Source organism: Macaca nemestrina, chromosome 15 (genome assembly GCF_043159975.1).
Source record: "Macaca nemestrina isolate mMacNem1 chromosome 15, mMacNem.hap1, whole genome shotgun sequence".
In the NCBI taxonomy this organism is placed as follows: Eukaryota; Metazoa; Chordata; class Mammalia; order Primates; family Cercopithecidae; genus Macaca; species Macaca nemestrina.
Window position 1 is genome coordinate 67,909,691 of NC_092139.1, and position 12,543 is coordinate 67,922,233.

Sequence of the window (12,543 nt, forward strand, 5' to 3'; positions counted from 1 at the left end):
TCTCTGCATATTCATTTCCTGCATATTTTCATTGCAGGCCTAATATGTACCTCTCTCCATTATATGTGCTATGGATAATATTCAAAAGTCTTTGTACTCATGCAGCTTAAGTTCAAGTAAGAGAAAATTATATTAAGTTAAATCAGAAATTTAAGCTGTTTTATTTACATGAATTATATTTTTTCTTAATAATTTATATTATTATAAAGCATTTGAATATATCATATATTTTCCTCACCATCACTACCTGTTTCTAATTTTGAATAAAAAAAATTCAGCATTGTAAATACAACACAAATTTATATATATTTCCTACCACAATGAAATCGAAGGTATATTGCATGGAATTTAGGAAATATATCTGAATTCAGCAGGTCTAAAGCCTCTAAATCAACAAAGAAATCTGAAAGTCGCTGGTCTTCTGACCAAACACCAGACCAATGGGTTAGATCCTGAGAAAATGTGGTTCCTTAATGATTTGCTTTATATACAGTTAATTGTCAATCCTTTTATTTTCCTTCTCTCTCTTCCTTTGAAAAGATGTGCATTTGTGTATTACTTCGTTCTCATGCTGCTATGAAGAAATACCCAAGACAGGGTAATTTATAAAAAGGAGGTGTTTAATTGACTCACAGTGGCACATAGCTGGGAAAGCCTCAGGAAACTTAACAATCATGGCAGAAGACATCACTTCACAGGGTGGCAGGAGAGAGAATGAGTGCAGAGCAAAGGGGAAAGCACCTTAAAAACCATCAGATCTCCTGAGAACTCATTAGCACAAGAACAACATCGGGGAAATCACCCTCATGATTCAATTATCTCCACCTGGTCCTGACCTTGACATGTGAGGATTATTACAATTCAAGGTGAGATTTGGGTGGGGACACAGAGCAAAACCATATTATCCTGCACCTGGCCTCTGCCAAACCTCATGTCCTCACATTTCAAAAGACAATCATGCCCTTACAACAGTCCCCCAAATCTTAATTCATTCTAGTATTAACCGAAAAGTCCGAGTCCAACCTCTCATCTGAGATCAGGCAAGTCCCTTTCACCTATAAGCCTGTGAAATCAAAAGCAAGTTCGTTACTTCCTAGATACAATGGCGTGTCTAGTCTCTGCAGCTTTTTCACATGTGCAGTGCAAGCTGTCAGTGAATCTGCCATTCTGGGTTCTGGAGGACAGTGGCCCTCTTCTCACAGCTCCATTAGGCAGTGTCCCAGTGGGGACACTGTGTGGGGGCGTCAACTGCACATTTCCCTTCTGCACTGCCTTAGAAGAAGTGTCCCATGAGGTCTCTGCTCCTCCAGCAGACTTTTGCCTGGACATCCAGGTGTTTCCAAACATCCTCTGAAATGTAGGCAGAGGTTCCCCAACGTCAATTCTTGACTTCTGTGTACCTGAAAGCCCAACACCACATGGAAGCCGTCAAGGCTTAGGGCTTGCACCTTCTGAAACAATGTCCGGAGCTGTACCTTGACCCCTTTTAATCAGAGCTCCATCTGAAGCAGCTCGGATACAGGGCACCACGTCCCAAGGCTGCAAGGGGGCCCTAGGTCTGGCCCACAAAACCATGTTTTCCTCCTAGGACTCCAAACCTATGATGGGTGGCCTGCCATGAAGGTCTCTGACATGCCCCAAGGACATTTTCTCCATTGTCTTGGTGATTAACATTTGGTTCCTCATTACTTATGCAAATTTCTAGCAAGGGCTTGAATTTCTCCTGAGAAAATGGGTTTTTTCCTATTGCATCATCAAGGTGTACATTTTTCAAACTTGTATGTTCTGCTTCCTCTTGAATGCTTTGCCACTTAGAAATTTCTTCCACCAGATATCATAAATCATCTCTCTCAAGTTCAAAGTTCCACAGATCTCTAGGGCAGTGGCAAAATGCTGCCAGTCTTTTTGCTAGAGCATATCAAGAGTCATCTTTATTCAAGTTCCCAACAAGTTTCTCATTTCCATCTGGGACCACTTCAGTCAGGACTTCATTGTCCACATCACTAGCAGCATTTTGGTCAAAGCCATTCAACAAGTCTCTAGAAAGTTTCAAACTTTCCCTCATCTTTCTGTCTTTTGAGCCCTCCATGTCTCTAGGAAATTATTAACTTTCCACATGTTTCTGTCTTCTTCTGAGCTCTCCAAACTGTTTCAATCGCTGCTTGTTACCCTGTTCCAAAGTCGCTTTCACATTTTTGGATATCTTTACAGCAGCACCCCACTACTCCCAGTACCAATGTACTGTATTAGGTCATTCTCATGCTACTATAAAGCAATACCCAAGACTGGGTTTTAATTGCTCACAGTTTGCATGGCTGGGGAGTCCTCAGGAAACTTACAATATGGAGGAAGGTACTTCTTCACAGGGCAGCAGGAGAGAGACGTGCAGAGCAAAGTGGGGAAAAGCCCCGTTTAAAATCATCAGATCTCAGGAGAACTCACTATCATGAGAACACCACAAGGGAAACTGCTCCCATGATTCAATTATCTCCACCTGATTCCACCCTTGATATCTGGGGATTATTACAATTCGAGGTAAGTGTTGGGTGTCTGGAGCATAAATATATTTTTTTCCTCCACAGAAAGACCGAGACAACTTTTCATGTCATTTAATTTAAATGTAAAACAAAATTGTTGGTATAAATTGCATGCTTCCTATGAACATATAGATATGTGTATATATCTGTATATATACTGTGTTAATACCACCCTGCAATAGCTTAGTCCCTTTTCATGTATATAATCACAAATTTATTTAATAAACATAAAAACAATGGAATAAAAACAATATTTATATATTTCAAGTCATCAGAAAAAAAGAAACACAGCAAGAATAATTCTAACAGTGGAGTACAAAAGAAGAAACATAAATTTAAAAGAAAGGAAATAGGAAACCTAAAAGCAGAAATTTAATTAAAATAATAGACCTCATAACTGAGACAAAAGCACTTTGGTTAAAATATTTTTACAAAGGCCTCTGACAATCTTTATAAATGTGTTTGGGAATTTTAATTTTTTTCCTTCTCTTTAATTTTAGTAGACTGGGGTTTCTGTAAATTATTCTGTCAAATTATCCTCTTTAAGAAAAAAAAATTAGTCTAACACATTAGATCTTCTAATAAATGGAAGAATACTCTTTCAGTATTAAAAGTTTCCCACTTTATTTTACATGGTTTTTCTGTCTATGTTTAAAATAGTACTGAGGGCTCACAGAAAAGTTCAGATTTTTATAATTCAAAATCTTGTGTTTAAACAATAACATAAGGAATGACAAATTATCTTCCATAGTTCATTTACATTAAGTAGATGCTAAAATAAACTTGAGTAAAGATCTTAATCTCATGATTTTTGAAAGTTACACATGTACACATACATACATAATACAATTCCAATTTTGAACATTAGTAAAAGAAATTGACGTCATACATGAAAAATTTAATGTAAAACCTGTGTATAAATATTTATCATTATATAGGAGGAAATATTAGAAATATAAAAAGGAATATTTATTCTTTGTCAAACCCCAAGGAATCAATTAAATCTGGCTCATGAATATTAACATCTTCTCAGAAAATAATAATTATATTTTAAATATATGTTTTCTATAAAAGTGATGATATTTTAGTGAATATAGCAAATAATGACAGATACACTAAAATGAAGTAATTTCAGTTATTTTTCTTGTATATTATACATTTAAAATCCTACAGCACAGACTTTAGGTTGAATACAGGAAAATACAATTATATTTAAATATAAAGAAATTAAGCACTAGGATATAGTTATGAAATCACTATGATATAATGCCAATTCGCAATTTGTGCTTTCCCATTGTTTAACAAAGGTTAAGATAACAATTTAGTGTGGAACTGCAAGTGCAAAAATACCTAGGATATTCACATATATGTGTTTTAAATATTTACTAATCTCATATGGTACTTTTTCAGCCTTAATATGAATATTCACATATTTCTTACTATAGGTTTATTTTCCTTTACATTTAATTGATTCTTTTCTCCTCCTGGAAGTTTTTTTTTTTTTTTTTTTTTTTTTTTTTTTTTTAAGAAGGAGTCTCGCTCTGTCACCCAGGCTAGAGTGCAGTGACGTGGTCTTGGCTCACTGCAACCTGTGCCTCCTGGGTTCAAGTGATTCTCCTACCTCAGCCTCCTGAGTAGCTGAGACTACTAGAGCATGCCACCACACCAGGATAATTTTTTGTATTTTTAGTAGAGACAAGGTTTCACTATGTTAGCCAGGATGGTCTCAATCTCCTGACCTCGTGATCTGCCCGCCTCAACCTCCCAAAGTGCTGAGATTACAGGTATGAGCCACCGCGCCCGGCCTCATTTTTAATATATTAGCATCCTGCATTTGTTTCCTATGTCTCCTTACAATCATATATTTTTTTAAAAAATTGTAGTATGTCATCACTTAATTTCAACAACTAAATTTCAACATTCTTTTTTTTTAACATTTTAAAGTATTTTTTTTAATTATTATTATACTTTAAGTTCTAGGGTACATGTGCACAACATGCAGGTTTGTTACATATGTATACATGTGCCATGTTGGTGTGCTGCACCCATTAACTCGTCATTTACATTAGGTATATCTCCTAATGGTATCCCTCCCCCCTCCCCACAATAGGACCCGGTGTGTGATGCTCCTCTTCCTGTGTCCAAGTGATCTCATTGTTCAATTCCCATCTACGAGTGAGAACATGTGGTATTTGGTTTTCTGTTCTTGTGATAGTTTGCTGAGAATGATGGATTTCAGCTGCATCCATGTCCCTACAAAAGGACACGAACTCATCCTTTTTTATGGTTGCATAGTATTCCATAGTGTATATGTGCCACATTTTCTTAATCCAGTCTGTCACTGATGGACATTTGGGTTGATTCCAAGACTTTGCTATTGTGAACAGTGCCACAATAAACATACGTGTGCATGTGTCTTTATAGCAGCATGATTTTTTCTGTCTTTGAATTTTTTAGGGTGAAAATTAGTTACATAATTGCTTATTGTTTTTATGTGTTCTACCTGTATATCGTATCTTTATATCTACCTAAGAAGTCTTGTTATTTGATTTTTAATGACCTCAAAAGGAGTTCACTGCTTGGATTTTTCTGCAGAGTTTTATTTTAGTAGTTATAATTTTTCTTGGCTTGCCTATATCAGAAAGTTTAGGATACTTCATCAGCCATACTATTGGAGTTTTTCATACATATCTCAGAGAATTGGCAAACTATGACTCTTTAGCATGATATTCTTTTTAAAAGAGTGCAGTGAAAATTATAGTCTATGTCTTAGTCTACTTTGTGTTGTGATTACAGAATGACTGAGACTGAGTAGTTTATGATCAATAGAAGTTTATTTAGCTCATGTTTCTGGAGAATGAAATCTGTAAGAGCATGGGGCAGGCATTTTGTGAAAGACTTTACGCTGCATCATTCTATGGCAGGAGGCTGAAGAGGAAGAAAATGTGAAAGCAAGAGAGTAAGACTCACTTTTTTAAAGCAAGAGAGTAAGACTCACTTTTTTAACAACCCACACTCACAATAATGACATTAATCCATTAATGAGGGTGGAGCCCTTGTTGTCTACTCACCACCCTTAACAATCTGAATTCTTAATGCAGTCACCATGATGATTAAATTTCAACATAACTTTTGGAGGAGCCAGTCAAACCACAGCATTTTAATCTTGACCCTTCAAAACTCATGTCCTTCTCACAAACAAAATGTATGTATTACACCCCAAGAGTCCCAAATCCTTAACTTGTTCCAGCACCAACTCAAAAGTCCAAAGTCCAGACTCTCATCTGAATTAGATACGGGTGTGATTCAAGGCACAATTCTGCCTGAGGGAACTTTTATTTATTTGTGAGCTTGTGAAATTAACATGCATGCATCCCGAGTCCAAAAGGGAGAAATAACAAGAAGAAAGGAGTAACTGGTCCCCAAAAGTCCAAAACTCAACAAAGAAAACAACTTCAAGTCTTAAAGATCCTGAATAATTTCCTCTGGCTCCAAGTCTAACATCCTGGCACAGTGGAACAGGAGTTGGACTCCTAAAACCTTAGGCAGCCCCACCCCTATAACTTTGCTATGTTTAGTTCATCCAGCAGCTCTCATTTGTTGGTATCCTGTGCCTACAGCTCTCCCAGGCTGATGCTGCAATGTGGTAGCTCTACAGTTATGAGGTCATGATAGTGACCTCAGTACTACAGCTAAGCTAGGCATCACCCTAGTGGGGGCTCTCTGTGAGAGAGAGCAACAAGTCACTGACTGGGCCCCTAGGCTGTTCGTGACAACACTGAAAATCAAGGTGAAGGAAGTCATGCCCCCACGGCTCTGCATTCTGCACACCTACAAAATTAGCACCACATGGACTCTACCAAGGCTTATAGCTTGAACCTTCCAGAATGGTGGATGGAGCTGCACTTGGACCCGCTTGAGCTGTGATTGGAGCAACCAAGGAGCTGTGCTAAAATTTGTGGAGCATTGACATGGGGTGATTGTGGGCAGCTTGTCCTAGAGGGTGACCTGGGCCTGTCTCTGCAAACTATTCTGCCTTCCTCCAGTTCTGGAACCATTATAAAAAAAGCAGCCTCAAAAATCTCAGAAACCCCTTTAGGGACATTCTGCCATTATTTTTATGATCCCTTCTTTCTGTACTAATCTTTTTAGCAGATAGTTGCTTGGCCACGTCCTTGGTTTGTGCTCCTGAGTATGCTCTTTCATTCAGTACAAGACCAGGTTGAAAATATTCAAAATCTTTCCGTGCCATTTCTCTCTTAATTATGAATTGTAGCTTTAAGTCTTTTATGTTATCTCACTTTTTATTTTATGTGGTTAAAGGTATGTAGACAATTTCTACAATATTTTCTTAGAAACTTATTTCACTAGATATTCCCGTTCATTTTTCTGAAATTTCACTTTCCATAAAGCCGTACAGCATGTGCAAAATTCATTAAAGTTCTTTAATACTTCATAACAAGAATGGGCATTTCTCTCTTTTTCAATAAGACATTCCCTTTTTGCATCTGAGACCTTATCAGAATCGCCTTTACTGTCTATGCTTCCACCAATATTCTGATCATGACCACTTAAGTGATCATGTTAGAGAACTTCTTCTCTAAGAAGTTGTAGACTTTCTCTACCTTTTCCATTTACTTCTGAGCCCTCATCAGAATCACCCTTGACACTCCATTCATGGCACTCTGGACTTTTTCTAGCATACTCCTTCAAAGTCTTCCAGCTTCTAACGATGACTTAGTTCCAAAGTTACTTTCACATTTCAAGTATTTGTTATAGTAACAGCCTCACTTCTGTGAACCAGTTTTTTGTCTTAGTTCATTATGTTTTACTATAAGAGAATACATGAGATTGGGTAATTTATTAACAATATAAGCCTGTTTACTTTATGGTTCTGGAGACATGGAAGTCTAAGAGTGTGGAACTCACATCTCATAAGGACCTTAGTGCCACATCACTCCATGGCAGAAGGCAGGACAAGGAAACACAAGAGCAAGCAACAGAGAGAGGGCCAAACTCACCTTTACATTAACCCATTCTCATGACAACGAATTCACTCCATTAATAACAATATTAATCCATTAATGAAGGTGGAGCCCCCATGGCCTAATCACCTCTTAACAGTCCTACATCTTAACACCAGCAAGATGGAAATTAAATTTCAACATAAGTTTTGGAGATAGCCTTCAAATCATTGCACCTGGCCATTATAGACCTGTCTATTGAGAATGGTAAGGGGCCTCTTATTTCTGAGGCTACTGTATGTTGTTTGAATACAGACAGCTTTAAAAGCTTGCAAGGATGAATATTCAGAGCAATAATGAAACTGGTATAAATAAGACCACGGACTTTCAGGACGCCAGTGCAAAGCAGGTGAGTAAGTCAGGACTTTTCTAGATCCTGGTAGTATCCATTCAGCAGGACCAGTCTGACCACTTCAAACAGCCTCAGATTCATGTGTTTTCCTTTGATCTGCCATAGAACTTAGCCACTTCAGACTTCTGTTCCTTAGACTCTATTCTAAAACTCGAGAAAATGACACCTAAACACTGTGTCTTAAACTCGAGAACTGAAAGCCTCAGAGATCTCAGAAATCCCTTTGGGGACATCCTGCCATTGTTAGAAATCCACCCTAGACCCTATTTATAAAATAGCTGGATCTTCTGGTAATGAGTTGGGATTATAGAAACAGAAGAAAGTATACATCCAAAAGTTACCCATATCCGCACTTAAAAAATAGACGCACTCTTGGAAATTCACCCTGCTTTGAATACCTCACATGTGATTTTCCATGTACATATATTAATTCTGAATCATGTATTATTTTTATGTCTTCTTAAGTTGTATACTTAAAGAATAAGTAATATCCTTATAAATGAAGAAAACAATGAAAATTATATTACATTATCTTTAGATGAATGTAGTTTATATATGTGCATCTAAATATAGTCATTCCTCAGTATGCATGGGGTATTGGGTTCCCCAGTGGATACCAAAAGCCTGAGATGTCCCAGTCCCTTATCTAAAATGACTCAGTGCTTGTATGTAACCTATGCGCATTCTATGCACATAATAATTCTAAGTTATATCTAGATTATTTATGATATGTAATACGACGCCTATACATTACTTCATTTGCATTGATTTCACATAATGCTAGGTGAATACATAATTCCAGTTTTACTTTTTGGATCTTTGTGGAATTTTTTCTCCTAAATGTTTTTTTTAATCCATCATTGATTTGAATCCATGAATACAGAACACACAGATGTGAAGGGTCAAATCTGTATGTATTTTACATAGGTGTGTACACACATACTTTATTATAAGAACATTGAAATAACATATATAGGAAGGAATATAATTACTTTAAATTGAATGTGTATGTTTTAGATTGCTTAAATATGCATTCCAATTCAAATAAAATTATGTATAATTATATATGGTTTGAAGTTGTATGTTAATTTAGCTATATTGTAGTGTATGTAAAATTTTAATAATCATCTCTGCTATGCTCACTAGCTTGGAGATTATTTTAAGTAATAATATTGGGTGGACATAGATATAAATATAATTTCAATTCAAAAGTTTATTTTTATCTTCATGGTCCTTTATTTCTGAGTATAGCAATAATTACAAACTGGATTCAAAAGTTATGATTCCTTTCTTTATACAGTCCTTTATTTCTAAACTTAGCCTTAATAATCTAATTTTTTATTGAAAATTAGTCTTTTTTATGAAAAGTCAAGTCTTTAGTTGAGACAAAGAATTATCTTATTTAGTGACAATTCATAATAAAATGAATTTCTGAGTAATATCAAAAGACTTTCTTATGAACTTTCATCAGAAACCCATTACAATCCATTTGAAGAAACTGACATGCAGCATATTACTGTGATTTAGTTTTTTGCATATGAGAATGAAACCTAGCTTCCAAAACTTATTGAAGAAATTGGGAAAATTTTACTTAGACATAAATCTAGAGAAAGGGAAGACAAAAAAAAAATCTGAGGTCCCAGGTCTGATAATCATGGGGAGAGGATTATTTGTAAACAAGAAGTTGATGGATTTGTGATGAGCCTGGTGATGGTAACAGCATAATCACTAGTTCATAATGAGAAGATTTTCACAGCCACATCAGAATAACTTAGTAAACAGTAAGTTTGGCATTTTAAAAATCCTGTATCTAAATAAAAAAACTCTCATGATGATATTTTTGTATGGCTATACTTCAAAACAAAGCATATATTTATGGAAATAAGTCTATGTTTAAACCCTTTTAATCTTGAGTGCAGTGTTCCACAAAGAACTTACTGCAGGCTTAAATACTGTAGCACACCCAGCTCTAGTGAAGTATAATTTACAAGACAGAAAGGCTAAGATACTCGAAATGATTTAACAAGTACAGGGAAAGTATTTTTGAAGAAATTATTTAACCCATTTGAAACTCATTTTCTCAACTGAAACTTAGAAAATGTAGATTCTGTGAAAATAAATGAAATTATGTTTACAAAATACTATTTCTAGGACATAACAATCTTTCTCTTTCACACACATACACACCCCAGTACAAGAAATAGAAAAAATAAATAAGACGTATTTAAGAATATTATAATTCACATTTGTCTGTCTACCTACAAAAGAGTTACAGCAATTCGCCTGGATTAAATGCCTTTACAATTAAGCTTTATCGGATGAGAGAAGAAAAATTTTAGAAGCAAAATTTAGGTGAAGACCCAGCAGATGAGATCAATGTTTCTCTCATTTCTCTATTGCATACTGTTGGGTCTGATTTTTCTTAATATTTTAAATCATATATACTGGCCAGTAATAATGGCATCTACCCACTGGTGGTGATTATTATAGTAACTCAAACACCTTCCTCAAGACTGTTCTTTTCTTAGCATTTGTTCCCCACCTTTTATGGCCCAACTACTTTATTCTTCCTTTTATTTTCTAACACTTCATTTCACTTCTATGTGCATGACTAAACAAACTTATTACGGTCTCTGTAAAAATACATATTTTTGAAGTATAAGGTAATTAGCAGATAGTAATAGAGATTCAAATATGGATATCTTGCCCATTTGTCATGGCCTTGGCATTTTACTGAACCAAGCAGTAGTGTTTTTAAAACTCGCTACACTCAGGAGAGAGTTTTCAGGCTCTTGCTTTCATACCACACACCTGCTATAGGAAGAAACCGATCCCATCAGGACCTGTCACTTATTTTCATTTTTAACCAGGGGAAAAGTACATACAACACTTCCCCTGATAGAGCACAAACACTCCCTGAATACTTGGAAGAACAGTAAGAAATCCACAGAGTAGGAATTCACGTGCTAATTACTTATTTGTACAGAACTTCTAGACCAAAAGAAAATTAGTGACATTTTCTTATTTTAAACTAAATTATCCTCTTATAGAAAAAGTGTATATCTATATCTGGATATATCTGTGCATAGATATACATACATTTGTATAAACACACACATATGTATATACACAAGATTGATGAAGGAATTTGGGAAAAGCATACTTTTTCAAAGTAAGGTGAGACTTGTCATCTATTCCTATCACAAATATGCCAGCAGAGGAAGGGCAAAAAGCCAAGTTATTCAAAAGATGACTATAGTACAAATATGGGCACACTTGATTTTAGAAAAGTATCTATTTCTGTTGGGCCTTTTAACTAATGGCATAAACTTGTTTTCTGTTTTTTTTTTTTCCTTCCTGTTTAAAATAGATGAATCAGTACACTTCTTTATGTAACCTCTACATTCACCTTCTATAACCTTTTTCAGTGAGTCATTAGAAGGACTCGCAATAGAATCCTTAGTTATTGAAGGTTACGAGAAAATAAACCTTCCTGCTTTAACATGGTTCAGTGTTCTTTATACATGAGTTGACTCTGGGATGTTTTCCAAATCTTGCATGTAAAATGTTCTCTTTCAATTTTCTATTAATAAAAGTAGTTTTCTTACACCATTCCTTCTTTGTATTGGTATGACAATGCTTTTTTATGTAAATTGACTATTTTCAGAACACTTAATATGATTCTGCTCTTATTTGAAACTTATTTCAAGGAGAATGTTATATAATAATGATCTATAATGTGCAAGGTATAACTGCAGATATATGTCCAGCAGTATAGAACTCTAGTATGAGTTCTGTTAAAATCAGAGCTGCATTATGACACCCAGAAGTCAGTTATGATGGAGCTACACAGGTCTTCACTAATTCTATTATATATTAAGCTGTCTGAATCCTGCTGCACTAATGTGGAGAATAAAAAATAAGTTGATAGAAGCCCAATTTAAATTCAACAACTAATAAAGATAGGATACAATTTTAGTACTGAAAATATTTGCAAATGTGATATGTGAAAAGTCTACTACTCTGCAACTCATTTACATAAAAGTGAGTGATATGTTAGGAGTTTAAGCCACGAGTTTGGCAACTTTTGTGGCAGATAACTTAGGTGAAATTGATGATGTTTTCATTTTCTTATTGTGTAAAAACTGGTAGCTTAGTTCTTTAAAAGTAAAAATGGTAATACCAACTTGACTACTTTAGAAAAAAATAATGTTTATTAAAAATATAAGTAAATAGCAAATTGAGTTAAGGAATTTTCTAAGACTTTAGTTAAAATTCATATCTCCAATCTAGTAAGTGTGAAACAGTATACAAATATTTCTTTGACACAAGTATTTTTGTTGATTTTCTAATTGAAAATTCATCAATAAGAAATACTAAATATTGCTGATTTTATTTTTGATCACAAAATTATGTTATATTTACATAATACATTATTCACATATCCACAAATAGACATAACACACACACACAGAAAAACAAATCCAAAGTTTATAAGCATGTATACAGCAGAAATTTTTATTGCTTATGTTCAATCAATAGATAAGTCAATTGACTGAGGTTTCCCAGTTACTGGGGAAAGTATAATAACTAATCATAGAATAGTGAACAATTTTTTAGTTTTTATATT

The 12,543-nt window shown here is 35.0% G+C and overlaps 1 protein-coding gene across 4 annotated transcripts in view; it reads right to left on the bottom strand.

Moving 5' to 3' along the window:
* The window catches only part of LOC139358615 (BTB/POZ domain-containing protein KCTD5-like), a 123,413-nt gene that overhangs the window by 28,190 nt on the left and 82,680 nt on the right, over positions 1–12,543 (bottom strand). The window lies entirely within an intron of this gene.